Here is a 17700-nt window from a genome sequence, read left to right on the forward strand (position 1 = left end):
AACAAAATAAAAGGGTGATGATGCAAAATTAAATGTAATTTTAAAGAATACCTGGGATTCATTGAAGGGAGCCTTCTAAATATGACAATCAGACTGTCAACAGGAGTCATTTAGTACAGTAAATTCAGTACATTAGCTATGAAATACATTTGAAATGACATAATATGATATCATTTAGAGACATTTTTTATTTGTACAAACACAGCCATCAAGAAATCGGAAAGCTTTCTAAAAGTCTTACTGGCTTGCCTTACTACATCTGGACATATTCAATATCACTTTTATGCCAAATACATGCTAAATATTTAAAAAATACAACTTAAACAAACTGAAGAATAACCGGAGGCATTATGTAAAATTGCCCTGTTTTTCATTTTTTGACTTTGTCATTCTCTCATCAAAAACATACCTGGAGTGTTTCAAACATGAGGAATGTTTGAATTTCTCAAACATTTCTCATGCATGTTTGAGAAATTCTTTAATATCCCATGGCAGCAGTAACATTGAGAACAACGAAAACCTCAAGGTGATAAGAAAAGTTTTCAAAAACCTTCTATTGTCATAACAGGACCGACAGCAAGCTCTTCCTACTGTTGATGAGAGTAGCTGCAGGTATAAGTGAGAAGGCGAATGCAAACGTTTAGATCGGCTGGGAGGCGTGTGTCAGAACAAAACCTTTGCTCTCTTATAAACGCATAAAGGCAAAAGTGGAATTTACCTAACTTAATGCAGATAGAGAGTAGGACTATTGGAAAACTAGTCTTGAGACAGATACGTCTTAAACTGAATTTAGGACACAGCTAAAAGTTAATGGTTTAGAAATGATCTGCTCCAGGAGGAAGGTGAGTTGCTGGAGCAGATCCTGAGATCCTCTTACTATTATACCACTATAACTAAGAATTTACCAAAGACTGGCTGGCAATTATGAAATGGAAAATCCTGGGTATATTCAAAGCCTGGATCCTTATCCTTTTTTGACAGTGTAAGCTTTACATACAAGGCACAACTGAAAGTGGAGAAAGCTGCAAAGTTGTTTAAGCCAAAGGGAGTAACATTGGCCACATTTTACGATTAAGATATTTTATAATCAGTAAAATAAGGTAGTTTTGGTTAAAAACTAATTTAGATATAAATATGCGACCATAAAAAATAACAATGGGAAAGACTAAGTTTTCCCACATGGTTAAAATGAGATTTTTTATGAATGAAACTAGAAGCAGCCAATGTTGACCGTTAATGGAAAAAAGCCTAAACGGCTTTCAGCTTCATCTTTCAGGTTTCAGTGAGTTACGGAAACTAGACAGTTCAACGCAGCACCTGGGGAAAATAAAATGCTCTAAATGTGAAGGAAAGCAACCCCTTTCTTTTTTTGGGAAGCACACTGTATATGCCAGAGAATAGAGGTAATGCACTGAAGTTTCTCTTGGTTTGTACAGTCTGTCCTTAGGTGGTAATGACATTTTGAGACGAGTCAATCCAGCATGTTTCCATTTCCTGGTCTCTCCATGTGGGGAATCGTCCTGATTGGCCTCATGCTGCAAGAAAAACCTTTAGTTTGCTGATGCAGTTGATGGTGAAATTGATTGAAATTGATTCAACTAATGCAAATTCTAAGCACTAATAAACTTCTTCAGAATGAAGGACTAGAAAAATAGAGAAGGATAGGGGGATGTTGGGAGAGGGGTTGTCTTCCGAAAGTCCACATATCAAAATTGAAGACAGACCCAAAGGATATTTGCCTAGTCAACTTTGGATTCCTCCTGTCATTTACCTAATCCTGATGTTCACACTCCAGTGGTGTGGATTGAGGGACAAGGAGAAGGGTGATGAGAGGATGAGAGACAGAGAGAGACCAGGATGGTGATGGCTGTCTGTGGACGGTCCCAGGAGTGCGGGGAGAGTTGTGGCTGGCTGGACCAGGTTGGCCGGAAGCTGCAGCATGCCTGACAAGCCGCATCGGAGCCACTGACACATCTCCGAGTCTGAGCACTGACTCAAGCGGACACTGCAGGATGCAACACAGTCAGAATCTCAAACACACTCAACACAGTCATCCGGGCAGAGCTATTTGAATGACAGTAATATGTTTTTTTTTTTTTTACCAATAGGAAAGGAGCAAATTCCTAATATAGTGTTTTGCAAAAGTATCCATACCTCTTGAATGTTTTCACACTTTGCTACATTCCAATCACAAACCCTAGTGTAGTTTTTGGGTTGGGCTTGTTGCAAAGGACCAACACAATTAATGAATTAAAATACATTGTGGTGTGCATTTGTGTTTAACTCCACTAAATACAATCCTGTGCAGCTGAATGCCTTCATCTCAGGATGAATACAATAGTTCTGTGAAGGCCTCGGACATTTGTTGGAGAACACCGAAAGACAAGCAGCATCTTAGAGACCAAACAATGCAGGACCCAGTTAAAGCTGCAGGGAGGTTTACAACAGGGCAAATTACAAAACAATAGTCTGATGGAGAATTTTTGGATCTTTTATCTGAAACTGAAAAGACTGCAGTTTTATTTTTTTATCTTTTTGACAAAACAACTATAAGTCTAGCACCCCACAAATCAGATTTTTATGGAACAGTTGCAAGAAAAAAAAACATTGTTGTAAAAAGCCAAGATTTCTGTTTTCAGTCCTTCTCAAGTCATATAGAGAAAATTATGTTCAAGACATAACCTTTGGCCTAAATGTAAAACGCTGTCTGCGTCAACAAACTACCATTGGACATCACCATGGACACACTATCCACTTGTTAAAACATGGCAATGTTGGCACTAGGCAGTGGAAGTCTATTCTATTAGTAGGGAAAAGGAAGCTTGGCGCTAAATACAAACCAATCTTTGGAGAAAACCAGAGGTACAATGAAGCAGCTTAAAGGAATTCATATTCAGATTGACCCAGTAAGAGTTAGGGCTATTGAGGGCATGTGGCACCTGTCCATCCAAGGTGATTATTTAGACATATTTTGTGCAGATGAATGGACAATTCTCTCTAGATGTGAAGTGTTGACAGATGCATACCCCAAAATGTTTGCAGCAATAATTGTGGTAAAATAAAATAAAAAATAAAAAAATGTGTCTGCAGGTTTCTAAGCATACGTTGCAATTCTTACGATTCATCCAGCTGAGAAACTGCACAAAATGTTGGCATCACAAATAAATTCTTGGCTTTAAAAAGCCATTTTACCGACACACAAAAATAAAATAAAAAAATAAATAAAAAGTTGTCTCTTTCATTAGCTATAAGTGCGGTTTCTCTGGAGGGAGAGAAAGGTCCCTCCAAACAAATATTCTGGAACCAATTTTTCCCTTTCACTGACAGTTTCTGCAAGACCTTGCAATACATTTTGCATTACCTTGTGATAGTCTACTTTTGTACTCTTATAAAACAAGTTTTTAACATCTCTCTGGATGCTTCATTTTCCTACTAATTTATATAAAAGAATATTTGTTTGGTAGTCTAAGTGGAATTAATTAAGCCTTACAAAAACAACAGGTATTTTACAGAAACCTTAAAAAAACTCTAAAATGTCCAGCGCTTTATTTTTAAAACTGCAAGCCTATAGGCAGGTAATATTTCTGGTTCTGTGGGTAAACATATAGATAACGCTGCACTGCATCTGCTCAAGAGTTTAATCTTTTTTTTTTTCCCCTCTGTTTATATTTGTAACATTTGTAGATAACTTAAAGGATCTCTACCACAGCCTGTTTATTTCTGACAGGCTATGCCTAGATTATAGTGTCACACCTCTCACTCTGTGCAGCTCTGGCTGCTACAATTTAAACCTGCGGTGTTTCCACTACAGATGTGTTATCAGCGCTCTATAGGAGATTACTGACATTAAAACTCAGTCAGCAAAACCGTCCCCGGGCATAAACTGCCACTGCGCGTAAAGTGTTAAAACAGTCGAAACAAATGTGTCACAGTTATAATCATAACAAGCGGAGCACAGCCATTCCTGTAGCGGCAGTGACAGCTGTGTCATCCCAAGGCTGCTGTCACAATCAGAGCTATGGCCCGTTTCCTCCTGCCGTCGCTGGAGAAAGCCGGTGAAGCGTCTGCTCCTCTGTTTTAGGTTTCACGTCCGTTCACCTTACAGTGCTGTACGCCGCGATGCTTCAGTGTGATATGGTGGCGTCTATAATTACACATTATGTGGCGTACTGCTTCATAAAAATACCGTGCAAAAACCGGGAATCAGTTCAGATGGAGCCACAGGAAACAAACGATGTTCTCAAATTAGATGATTATAATGTGTGTCATGCTGCCGGCCGAACTCCTGAAGTGAAGTTCTGGTAAACGTTCATCAGCAGGTTAAGTATCAAAGGCAGTAGGTAACCCACTTGGTGTCATCAGGCGGCTTGAATGTAGTTCTGTTGTTGCAGCGGGGTAGTTTGGGAATTTGTTGAGAGACTTATTATTAATTTAACAGAAAGTATTTAAATAAGCATGTTATAATCATCACTATTGCTCTCAATCTCAAGAAATGCACTCTCAAAGGTGTCATGCGATTTGTAATTTGTTAATATACATAAGAGTTAAATAATTAGGATACCCAAAAAAACGAATACTTACTGAAAGAGAAAAATACATAGAGGGAGGAAAAGGGGAGGGTCTGTCTATGAGGGCTCTGCCAGGGAAAATATGCCAATATGAAAAGGAGACAAAACATATAAATAAAACATATTGGTGGTACAGTGCATACAAGAGAAGTGAAATGGTAAAAGATTTATACATGCAGCTTTCATTATGCAATATATGCATGGCAGCTATTTTACACATTGAGCTCAGGGTTGCCAGTTTCTGACCGGGAGCTTGGACCATCTATTGCATATCCAAGTAAATATACTATGCATCATTTGCTGATATACTTTCAAATAAGTAAGACTTTTAAAATCAGCATAACTACGAGACTGATAGTAGAAAATAATACAAAAAACGATCCTCACCTCACAGCTTCGCTAATAGGATGTTTTTGTTTAAGAAAATTACTTTTGTTGCCTCCTTTTCTTTGCTGATTTACATTTTTTTTATTTCCTTTTTTTAAATTTTTTTATTTGTTTTAAAGAAAAGGTTTGGTATAACCGGCAGAGTGCAAATTGCTCCCACTCACTTTGCTGCACTACTCCTCCACCTGGGTTCCCTTCAATCTCTGGAAACATCTTTTCAGGCATCGGCTTGTGCTGAGAGATTCATTTGGGCCTGGAATTGCAAACATCGCCGCAATATTGAATCTAACCAAGCCAGACTGCAGCAAAAAAGGACACTTGGAGTGAGCAAAATTGGATATTCTAGTAGTTCAATAAGTTTGAGGCCGGGACTGGACAGAGGCAAAGGCAATTATACCTGGTCAACACTGAAGTTGGTCAAAGCCCTGAGATTGCTTTTAAATAAAACATCACACCGAAATGGCACAATTATTGCAAACGAGAGCTGATGAAACCTATCGGACAGACAGTTTTAACTTTACCTTCTTACATATCTTATGACCTGGATAATTGAGAACATTCACAGTCATTATTTCCCTCCCACTGATTTTCTTCTGGGGCCTGACTTTGCTCCCCACACCTCCTCCCTCCTCTCTCCAACACCTACCAGGAAGGATCATCTTTCCTCTGTAGCATTTCTAAATAAAGATAATGTTGCGAAGAAAAGGTCAACGCTGTTAATTATATGCTCTGCGAGACGGCGCGTCCCTGCAAAACCGAGGACGTCGTTCACAAACTCTCTCCAACAAAACTGAGAAGTTTGAATCTTTAATGCCTGCCACCGCTGCTCCCTGAGTCGCTCTCTGGGAAACCCGCGCGAGTGTGATTAATTCTAACCTACAGCAGGAGAAATTTTGAGTCCATTAGGTGCGAAAGGATACGGCCTTCAGACGGCTGCTCTTGAGGAGGAATTACAATGTGAAGAGCGTAATTCTGATCTTCCGCCTTTGCTTAAATCGCATTTGTTTAATGGGCTTCAATAATTCAGAATCATATCTCCGTCAAGCAGGCCTATGCTAATGATCAACTATGTGTTTTATTGTGATTACAAGTTCTGTAAAGATGGAAAAGGAAGGGAAGGGGGGAGAAAGGACGTCTGTTACAATTCCTAAGAAGAGTGAAATGGCTAATCTGAAGAGACCGAGTTGCCGTTGAACATGGAGGCTTGTTGTTGACAATCACTTCACGCCACCCAGCGAATGGAGGAAAAAAAAAAAGACACCTATCAAATTTCTAATGAGTGCCAGGATGATTAGCATAGTGAAAAGAGCAAAATCGCTTCCTTCGCTTTGATGAGATATTTACAAAAGTCTTGATTGTCATAATTTTGGAGAAGATTGAATCTCTTATTCCCAAATGCCAGATTGCATGAAAATCATCTCTCAGTTGTTGTCCATGGTTGTGGCAGCTGATGACAGCAGATACACAGCGCATCCTTCAGAACAAGGAATTTGGCCCAATTTTTTTTTTTCTACTTTTATTATTTTTCAGAGCCTTGAGTGGAATCTATACATTTCCGTGGATTGTGAGATAAAAAAAGCGAATAGTAAACAAAAAACAAAAACACTGCATTGCGCACTAATGGAATATATAAGTGAGTCCTGAAATGTGGAAGCGCATGTTTAGTGCACTTACCAGGAGCCGAGTGTGCTGGCTGATATTATTTGTTTGCTCTCGGAGCGATCTCAGGCTGCACTGCTGCGCCTGGGGAAGGAGCTTGATGGACGTCGAGGGTTGCTTGGCTGTGGCCTACTGTAGTGGCTGATCTGTCTGGGATCAATAGCAGCTAATTACAGCCCACATTGATCCAGAGGGCGCACTAATTTAGAGCCGAGCCCGGGCCCTCTCCATACAGAGCCAGTGAAGCAAGTCCAATCCCAGCCCTCTGGCCCCGCAAACATCTCACTCAGCACTCAGTGGCTCATTATCTCCGAGGAGCAACTGGTGCGGCATTTGTCTGTCTCATGGGATCCGTTTCGACGCTGAAAGAGGAGTGGATATCTTTTTTGGATGTTCTAGATTATTACCTGTCAGCTTTATCCTTTTTCATCCTTTCCTTTTTTGGTAGGGGGGAGGGTACTGTCATATAATTGGGAAATATGTCAGGGATTAAATACTATTTCTGCCTTTGAGTAAAGTAGCAGCTGCATTTAGTACTTTATTTGCAGCCTTGGATATGCTTGTGACATATATATACATATATAATAAATGGAAAATGTGTAAATGTGCATCCATCCAGATGGGAGGACAAAACTCCCCAAATCATAATAGGAGACAATATTGTCAGCTTTAACATGTCATATTACAAAGGAAGAACTAAACAGAATGTATTACTTATGAATAAAGTATTAAAAAGAAGCCAGAGAGTAACGTTGACAGCCATGTCTATTGCAGCACATTAAAACCCCAATAGAATGTAAATGTGGCAAGTGTGGAAATCTCTGAGTCTGAAACTGGAGGCAAATGCAATCTGCATCTAAAATAGCTCTAATGAGCAATTGACTTCTTCCTGTGTTGATGCAATATGTAGATAGGCCTATAGCAATATGTACACATTCAGAGGAAAGATATGTTCATTCTTGTATGTGCTTGCTTGTACAAAAGTCATAGAAAGTGGCTTAAAGTTGTTTGCGTCATGCAAATCATGACAACATTTTAAAAAAATGCAGCCTGCTGAATAATGCTGGCTTTACAAAAAAGTCTGCCTCAATTAATGTTCTTTTCACATGAGGTATGCATACCCTTTGCAAAACATTTCTCAAATTATAATAAACTGCGTAAACTATTCAGTATCCGTCTGTTGCTTTTGGAAAACCGTGGCCGTGGAACATGACATAGTGCTTCACGTTGAATAGTTTAATAAATAAATCTCGAATAAACTAAGTAAATAGTTTCACAAAAAAAAAAATCCTTCTTCAGTTTGCAACCTGTGTGAGCTTCTAACACACATTTTTGCATTTACACTTTGAAAAGGATCAGTTTAATCAAGCATGTCATTTATTGTTTATATCGTCAAAACTGTAAGCTTAAACATTATCAATTGCATTTTTTAAAAAGTAATAACTTTTTTCAGCTCATCTATTAAAGCCTCGTTGCAGAGTTTCTTCCCTTATCTGCAGCGTGCATGCGCTTCGGCTCGTCTGGATCCAAGATCAAGGCCGCAATCTTTTCATCCGGTGCCCACCGCTGAGGAAGCTTTGATCTGACATATGAATGGCACACCTCCAGTCCTCCCGTCGTTGTGTTCTCGTGCACCTAAATCTTGGAAAGCGACTGCATTTGTTTGGTGTGATTTTAAGCACTCTACTTTACGGTCAATGTGGTCAGCACACCTGAGGAAGCACAAAGTGAACTGATGGAAAAAAAAAAAAAAAGCTCACCCATTGCTTTTAAAAAACAGGGCAAAAGCAGGCATTCTAACCACAAAAGGCACATCTTCCTTTCAGTCCTGCGACCTGAACATTACAGATGTTTTCAGTTTAAATCAAGGTCCGCTCTCGCCTCTCAGTCCTGGCACTTTCAACACCATCCTACTCCACGAGATTGCTTTGTGTCTATTATAGCTCTTCGGCACTCTTCTAGATTTATTCAAGACTCAGCTGTCCACCTACATCTGAAAGATAAAGGGCAGTCAGAGAACACTGTACACACCCCGAACAGAGAAGACGAACAATTTGAGCGGGCTGTGAAAAACCAACATTAAGCAGAGGAGAAGGCCTTGGGTCTTTCTTATTCCCTCGCAATGGACTCTTTACATTTCTCCCCAGGTGGCTTTGCAAACATTCGCCCCTTTGAAAAGTGTCTCCCAAACGGTGTGCATGCTGTCCATTCCAACAGACGATGACCGGGGTCAGTAAATCCCCCCACCACACGTTATAAATCTGAAACTACCCCCGTGTCTGTTAGAACAGCAATGCCCTTTTGGATGAAAGGGGAAAAAGTCTTTAAGAGCCAATGGCCTTCCCCCCAGCTCCTTCTGAGTTTCAAATACAATATTTTCAGTCGCACACTTGTCTCTTTCCTGTCCTGTTTTCCATCTGTCTCACACAATTTCTGTCTCCTGCTCCAATGGCCACATCGCCAAAGGCTATCCTAAAAGTCCACATTCGCCGGCGTTAAATTCAGCTGAGGCGAAGCAGTGGGTGTAATTGCCTTTTGTACCACAGTGTTGCCATTTATCAGCACTGATTAGTACATGTGTGCACACGGACAAGCATGAACACAGGTGTACACATGGACACTGTTATAGGGGAAAGCTTGTCATTATTTTGATAAGGGTTTTAACATCTGCTATCCCACTGTGCCACGCAGAAGCAAAAATGGAGTTGCTATGCTATTAGGAAGTGATGGATATGACATTTACCACAGTTTTTAATCCCTTGTAGATTTTTGAAATATGCATTCACCTAAACTGGCCTTGATAATAGAATCATTTGTAGCCCAAAGGTTGGAAAACAGGAGCTGGTAGGTTAATAAAGCTATCATTCTGTACGAGTCTGACTTTTCTGTTCTTCCAAAGGAAACCTGTGAAATGTCCCTTGGCATTATATACACATCAGGTTTATTACCATTACATGGTTGGTGGAAATACGGGTTTACATTGCAATTTGCTGGGGGACAGTATATGGTATGTTAAGATGAAAACACAACGTTAATGGAAACCACAAAATGCTTAGGGACTCTGTAATTGGTGCGCGGTGTTCACAGCTAATTGTTCATTTAACCTTTTATTTGAGTAGCTTTTTTCATAGCATGCCAGACCAGGTTTACAAATAAAAAAAAAAAAAAACAACAAACAAACAAACAGAAAAAAATATATATATTGATACACATTCATGTCAAAGGAGGCCCAGCCAACAATTGAGTGTATGGACATAAGCTTACTTTTTAGAATAACAAACAAAATTTTGGGTTTTCATAATCATCAAAATTTAGAAAAATATAGAGCCTTGAAATTGTGTATAATACATCTATAGAGCATTTTCCATTCCGAAATGATTGACAAAAGAAAAACAACAACAAAAAGCTTCTTCACAATATAACTTCTTTTTTTTTTAATGTACCTTCATGCATAATTTACTTCAAATCTACACCACATTTTTCACTTGTTCAAGCCTAAGAGGAGGATGCATCTGCTTGGGCATGAGATACAAGATTTCAACAAGAGACAAGAGTTGAAAGAAAGTTTACATCGTGTCTCTTAGGACACCTTACGAGAATCCTTTCCATAACAAAGCTCTTCATTCCCTGGCTGACATGAGCTGTGCCATATCAGCAAAGTGTGAGGTATTGTTTCCAATGAATGATTTATGAAAGTCTTTGTCACAACATTGTCTCTGAATGTATTTCTAAACATAAATGAGCTATTTAATGAGAAACTCGGCATGTAAACCCTAAAAATATAACAAATAAATAAAAAATAGCCTTGTCACTGGTGTTATGGCGTTTCTGCGAATGATGTAAGCCGCATGCATGGACACAAGCATATGTCACCGCATTCAAGATTTTAGCTGTCTGTGCCTGAAGAGGAGGAATAATGCAAAGGTCAACCTAATAAATGCAGAAGAGTCGGAAAAATAAAGAAAAAGGAGGTCGCTCACTGGGTATTTGAGAGAGCCTGTAAAAGAAGGAAATGAAACGGAATAGAGACTCTTTCCTTCTGGGTCCTCCATGCGTATCTTGGATAGGATCAACAGCTGTAAAGTTTACAGCCTGTAGAGCAGGAGAAGATGCTGTAGAAGCTAAAGCCTGGAAGGAATAAAGCAGGCTAGTATAGCAGATTTCTATAAAAGCTGTGGGTCAATAAAAAAAGAAAAAATAGAAACAGGGCCAATTTGATATTATTGAGACTCTGCAACTCACTGAGATTTGAAAATTTCAAACCAATTTTTTCATCCTTAGCTGGAGAGTTTGGAGTCTGCTGCTCCCTCTACTCAGTTACTATGAGGAGAATACACTAAGAAGTTAATCTTTTACAAACGCAAGTAAAGTAGTAAAGACATTTGACTAAAATTCAGTCCTGTTATTAGGAATTGTATTACTAACACCCAGTTTTAATTGTGCTTTTAAAATATAGTCAAAATATGAATGCAAACACACGAAAAACATTTTAAAATGTACATGTTGTGGAGTTTTGAAAAAGAAGAAAACGTTTTTTTTCATGCCATGTCTTGTGTAGTAGGATGTTGGAACAGTCATGCTAATGGAGCTGACTCATTTTAATGCATGTGCTAATGCATTTCTGAATCATTGCTTTCTTCCACTCCACAGACAAGGCACATTTTACAACTTGGTGAAAACATGTTAAGCCAGTAAAGAGGTAAATAATGTCTGTGCTGCACTGGTGAATCTCTTTGCTGTTTCCCCAGAAAATGTTGCTTCCGGTTGTTTTCGAGTAATGCTGTTCCGCTCTCATACGTCCACCCTTGAAAGCATCTTCATCCATGAGTGAGGATGCGCTATTTTTTTCTTTTTTTTTTTGGTGGAACACCATTTTTGCAAGAGGAGCTGGAGACAATGAAATACATTTCCCCATGAAAAGATTGGGATAGAAATAAAGCAGGAGGGCATTCAGAGCGCACTGCTCTTCATGTGCGTTACCATGGGGATTAACTGCACTGCACCCTCCAGGACTCTAATTGGCTGAAGAGGTTTCCATTTGGCCTCTTAGAATCCCACTCACAGTTTCTTTCCATTCGGATGGTCCATCTAACCACTTCACTGCCCTATTCACATGAAAAACAGAGTTCTTGGATGCACTGTTAATTCACTTGAAGGACAACTTCTTCATATTTTCTTTAAACTCCTCCATGCTGTAAGAACACCTTGCCATCTTGAGATTTGGTAAAACTTTTACAAGAGGTTTTTTTTTTTTTTTTTGATATTTACCAATCAGCTTTTCTACATTTTGTCTCATTGCAAGAAAGCTTTTTATATTTTATTTTGATTTTGGGTTATAGTTTAACACATTGATATTGATACAAGACTATGTTTTTTTTTTTTTCATTTAACTTGAAAACATTATAAGTATGGAACATTTTAAACACAAACCGCAAAACAGCTGTGGACCTAATAAATTACAACCATATAGTGTTAAAAAACAAAAAAAACAAAACACCAAATAAGACACTCATAAGTTTCAAACAAAATGCAGGAAATTTCAAGAGATTTATTGAAATAAGTCAAACAATTTAATGGGGTATAATTTAAAGAGATTAGAAAATATTTCATTTAGAAATAGCAACCGGGATAAACATTTAACTCCTTAATGTTTACTAGCACAACCAAACTGGCCAATTCCTGTTTTTTTGTTTTAAGAGAGAAATAATAACAGAATTGAAAGGTCAGCAATGAAAGTCCAAAAGTAAACAACCTGAACATTTCTCTCAAGAAAATGTTCCAAATGGGGGAGCAACAAGAAAACAGAAATATGTAAATTCCAGCAATCAACTTGCAAAATGTTCCATGAAAGCTTCAAGCGTTCAGTTGTTAGTTGGTTTGACCAATTGAATGGTAGCTTTCTAACTTATTAGGAAGTTATTGACAATTAAGTTCTCATCTGAAAAAACAGTTATTTATATAAATTTACTAAATAAATAAATACCAATTTATTTATTTTAGCTCGAGGGTTAAATGTCTCTTTACAGACACTCTCCATCCAGCTATATCCACTGAGCTGTTTAGCAAAAATACCTTTAGTTGTATAAAGTTGGTAGAGACATAACCCAAAGAACGTGCAGCTACAACTGCAGCATAATGTTGTGTTACAGCTTTGAACTAAACCATGTTTTATATAAACGCATACTCCACTTTTCACAACATGGTGAAGTTTGTGGTTGTAACATGACAAGACGTAAAGCCTTCAAGGAATAAGAATACTTTCCAAGACATCGCCCACAAAGGTCAATCAACACATTTCACGAGGCAAAGGTCAATGCCACCAATGCAACTCTTTCGCTCATAAAATGTTGGACGATATGATCACTCCTTCTCCTTTTCATTTACAACCTCACCTTCACGCCACACTTCAGATTGTATTCGCAAAAGGTTATTTCACTAAATCCGCTCACATAGCCCTTTCTGTTATCAAGATGAACTGCTGATGTGCCTCAATGCCGGAGACAAATGTGCAAAGTCAGACAGCGATCTGAATGTCTTCAAAAGAATGCCCTAAGTCAGATAAACGCTTTTATCTTAGTTGTATTCTCCCGAAGTTTTCAGTGCTGACAAAGGAGTGCGGGAATAGTCTAAAGTTTTCTTTCTTGCTTGACACTGAAAATATTTCGGAGACGAGACGCAGTGTTAGCATTCTGTCTTTTGTAGAGACGCTTAATCGTCGAGTGAGAAACATCCCGAGTCATGTCATTTTATTCCACTTTGATTGGGACTGTTGTCTCTAGAGCCCATCACAAATCGCCTTTCAAGAGTCAACCTGAGATTGGACATTATCTGAGAAGACTGAATGCAAGACACTCTTCTTACCTACAGCAAAACCCCCCAAAAAACAGTTTCTTGTAGTTGTGTAGTTTGATACAAACTGACCAGGAGCTTATGGCTTCTATTTCCCAGTGGTTTGAACTAGTAGCTTCAAATAAAATCTTTCCTAAGAAGTCAAAAGCATCTACTTCTTGAAGATTTCACAAACAGGAAAGCAATTTGATCACATTAAACTAAATTTTAAATCAGTGACCAACATGCAAAACCCCAGATTTGGAAGCCCATCAACACAGTGAGAGCATCATGCTGCGCCGATTCTATTTTTTATCACAGACAGGAAAGCTGATTGTAGCTGACTGGAGGATGAACAGGGCATAAAATTAATCCTCCAATTCTGGGAGACAACCTATTTGAATCTGGAAAAGATTTGAGACAGGGGTAAAAACATTTGCCTGTCAACAAGTCCAAAAAAGGACATTTTCACCACATTTTCTGGATCTTTATATTTAAAAAGTTGGAAAACCATCTGTCGGTCTCCTCTTGTTGCCTACAAGGCATAGACGCAAGCTGTACTAGTCTATCACAAGAACCCTGAATACTTTTGAAAGGTACCATATCTTCCCTTCTTTTAACCCCAAGTGGGTAAAATCTGAAACATTCTTCATGCAATCAGCCGGCAATTAGTGCCAGCTTTATTTTCATTATGTCTTTTTCTGCGACACAGAAAAAAAAGAGTGTTTGCCTGTCTTGCAACACAATCAAAGGAATTCATTACTTAATAGTCGATCAAATTATTTTTCACCGTCAAACTTTGCATTCAGAGAGTCCTTCTCCTTTTTTATTCACTGTTTTGTTTTTATTTGATTTTCACTACGTTAGTGTCGTGATGATAAATGTGCCCATGATTGCACATCCGATGTTCATTCTGTGATCCCTTGCAAAGGCAAAATTTAATGTTTGGATAATTTATGCCACTAGTAAAAAAAAAGAAAAAAAAAAAGAAGAAAAGCAATGCAAGTTCTCGAAATGCATCCGCAAGGTAAAATCTAAGGATTTGAAAGTTATTTAGGCACCTTTTGAGCCTTTTCAGATGTGACCGTAGTGATAAATAGTTCATCCTATTTCAAGAATACTACCATAACAACAAACTGTTGTTGAGGCAACATGACTTTCCAGGCTTGATGAACAACTGGTTAACCCACGGCAACATTTTTAAAATGGTTACATCGGCATTCTAGCAGAAAGTGTGAAAAAATAAATTACTGGATTCCATGCATTAAACTCAAAAGTTTAATTTGGAAGTAGACGTTGAAGATGAGTCTGATCTGTAAATAAATAGATAGACCTCATGAGTCAATCAAGATGCATTTGTCCAGTTGAACTACAAACCACCATTTGGGCTTTTTGACTGTTTCTCCTCATGGACAAAAGAGATTTGACTATAACTTTCCACTATAACATCCCACACCACATTGTCGCAGCTTCTAAGTGTTTTGTAAAATGGATGTAATACTGCATTTGTCCTCTCTGAGAACTTATTTTGCCCCCATGTTCTTAAATAAATTTTATATGTGTCCAATCTGTCAGTGTAGTACTAAGAATTGTTGTCTGAGTGCAAAGGAGAAGCCCAACAGATTTACTTTTACAAGTGGAGCATTGTGTATATATATATATATAATATATATATATATATATATATATATATATATATATATATATATATATATATATATATATATATATATATATATATATATATATATACGCAGAGAGAGAGAGATTGCTTTGGGTTTATTTCTAATCAGTTGAGATAAAGTACACCAAATTAAAGAAAATGTCAATAAAAGTTAAACTTCTCGGTCAGCTGGGTAAAGTAAGGATCTTCAACTCTGATTTCAACATTTATTGGGAATGACCTGGTCAGAGTGAAACATCCTCACCATTGATCCTCATCCTCCTTTCAGGCTATTGATCCAGGCTGCTTTTGATTGACCTGTCTTGTGGATGTGATCAATCAAAAAGAAAAGGGGAACATCAACTCCTGATCTCTTGTTGATCTGGATCTCAGTACAAAAGTGCGTTCCTAGAGATTTTTCCAAACCAGTGGACATGTGATTATAACGGTACTGACATTATACGCACAACAAACTTTTTTTTTCTTAACAGCCACTTATACAAAACTACGAGATGGTTTGACTTTGATTCCAGGTGTCCCATTGCTGAAGCCTTTGTGTCTGAGCGACTGTAAAAATAATATATGGAGGAACCACATTTTCTGAATAGAAAGAATTGAGAAAATGCTAATTTTCTATCAATTTGTTAGTTATATAGAGCGCTCTATCATGGGAATTATGATATTTACAATGTTTCAGCCTAATGGTAGGTGTTAGTAACGTTTGTTTGTAAAGATTTGACATTTATTTTTGGGATTTTCCATCTTAGCAGAGGGAAAATACAATTACACAAGATTATCTAACAAAAAAAAAGGTAAGAAATCATTTTTCTTGAAAACAGAAAAATCTCTGTGGGCTGCATCAGCGGTTACTTTCCCTCAAGAGCAAAATCTCTTGTGGTTATAAAGACTAAAATGATCGTAATACAACTGGAATTCAAACTGTTTTCATAAAAGAAAAAGAGAGATTAACTATGCTTTCACTTAAGTAGAGAAAGTGGATTCTAGAAAGACAATGACAGATAGCAAGATTCTGCTGCAGTGAAGCGGTTTGATCTGCCTATCAAGCTACCAGACACTCTGACCTGAATGCAGTGATATGGAAATTTTCAGCACTGTCTTCTTTTCTCTGCTCATTTGTTACTTGAATATATGCAATCGCCTTAAAGCAGAAACACTGAGAGACTGTGATGGGTTCCCACAAGTGACCTTGGTGCAATGATACTTTCCTGCTTGGTGGAAATGTCATGTCAAAAGCTGTCAAGAGAGCAGACCATAAAGCAAACCAGCAGCAGGATTGAAGATATATATATATATATATATATATATATATCTATATATATATATAGATATAAATTAACTGAGGGTTGCAGCTTACAACTGATGAAATCAAAATGGCTTGTCTGTTTCAGGAGAAACAAAGACAAAAGTGTGAAAGTATGCGTACTGTCCCCTTTAAATCGACACTTAGAGTCTGTAAGAGCAAACGAAACCCTAAGATGTTCCTGTGGTTTAGTTTTGCTCAGTTTTAAGGAGGCTAAATTTAGCGTACACAAGGTTTTAAACGTCTTGTGTTTCTTGGCTGTCGCTTGGCCACTGCAACATTTGATAGGATTGAGGTCTGAACACTGGTTATGACAAACCAGGTTTATAGTAACTTTAATTTTAGTCATCCGGTTTTGGCCTTGGTGTTGTTTTCGGCTCCGTCGTGCTTCGAGGCCTTTGTGTTGCCCGAAGAGATGAAGATTATCATCCATTGATGCCATAATAAACAGAAGTCTTTCTTCATGTCATAATTAGCATTTTTCTCAAGTTCTAATTCAAATCCAATTTATTTATCAAGGACATTTTGTCATATCCCACGTTGTTTCTGTTTTTCGCCTCTATTTTATTTATTTTCCTTTGTTCTTATTTATTTTCCTCAGCTCTTCTTATTTTCACCCCATCAACCTTGTCAGGTTTTACTCTTCTTAATCTGCTCTTAGTTAGTTTAGTTCATGTTTATTATTTATTTCTGGTGTTAGTTGCAGTTTCATTTCCTTGTTCCCCTGTTCTTCCTTTCTTCAGGTTCTTCCTTTCTTCAGGTTCTGCCAGTCTCTCTTTCTCTCTCCTCAGTCTTCCTGTTTGGTCTCATCTCACTGCTGGAGCCCATTACTAATCAGTATTGAAGCATTTCATTGGATTCTGTTGTTGTCTGCCTCATGCTCTCCTTTGGTCTGTTCTTTCTAAGGTTTGTCATCTTTTCCTTAATCCTACCCTCATCTGGCTATTGTCGGCATTTTGAACCTAAGCCTGTACACGCCATGTGCATATTTAAAAACAGAAGTTTTCCCAAAGTTCTCTACCGAAACATGACAACTCAAAGAATAAAAGTCAAGACATAAATCAGCATTAAAAATGCTCACATTTAAAATGCACACATAAAAGCAAAGAGAAAATAAAAGGAATATATCAACTCACGCTGGGCAAAACGCTATTAAAAAAAGATGCGTTTTCATCTTTTAAAGAGACTTAAAAACAGGGAGCAAAGATGCGTATCTAATATTCAAGCGTAACGGATTCCAAAGTTTTGGGAGCCAAAACTGAAAACCTTGATCT

This window comes from Poeciliopsis prolifica, unplaced genomic scaffold (assembly GCF_027474105.1).
Source record: "Poeciliopsis prolifica strain line A6 unplaced genomic scaffold, Auburn_PproV2 SCAFFOLD009, whole genome shotgun sequence".
Lineage (NCBI taxonomy): Eukaryota > Metazoa > Chordata > Actinopteri > Cyprinodontiformes > Poeciliidae > Poeciliopsis > Poeciliopsis prolifica.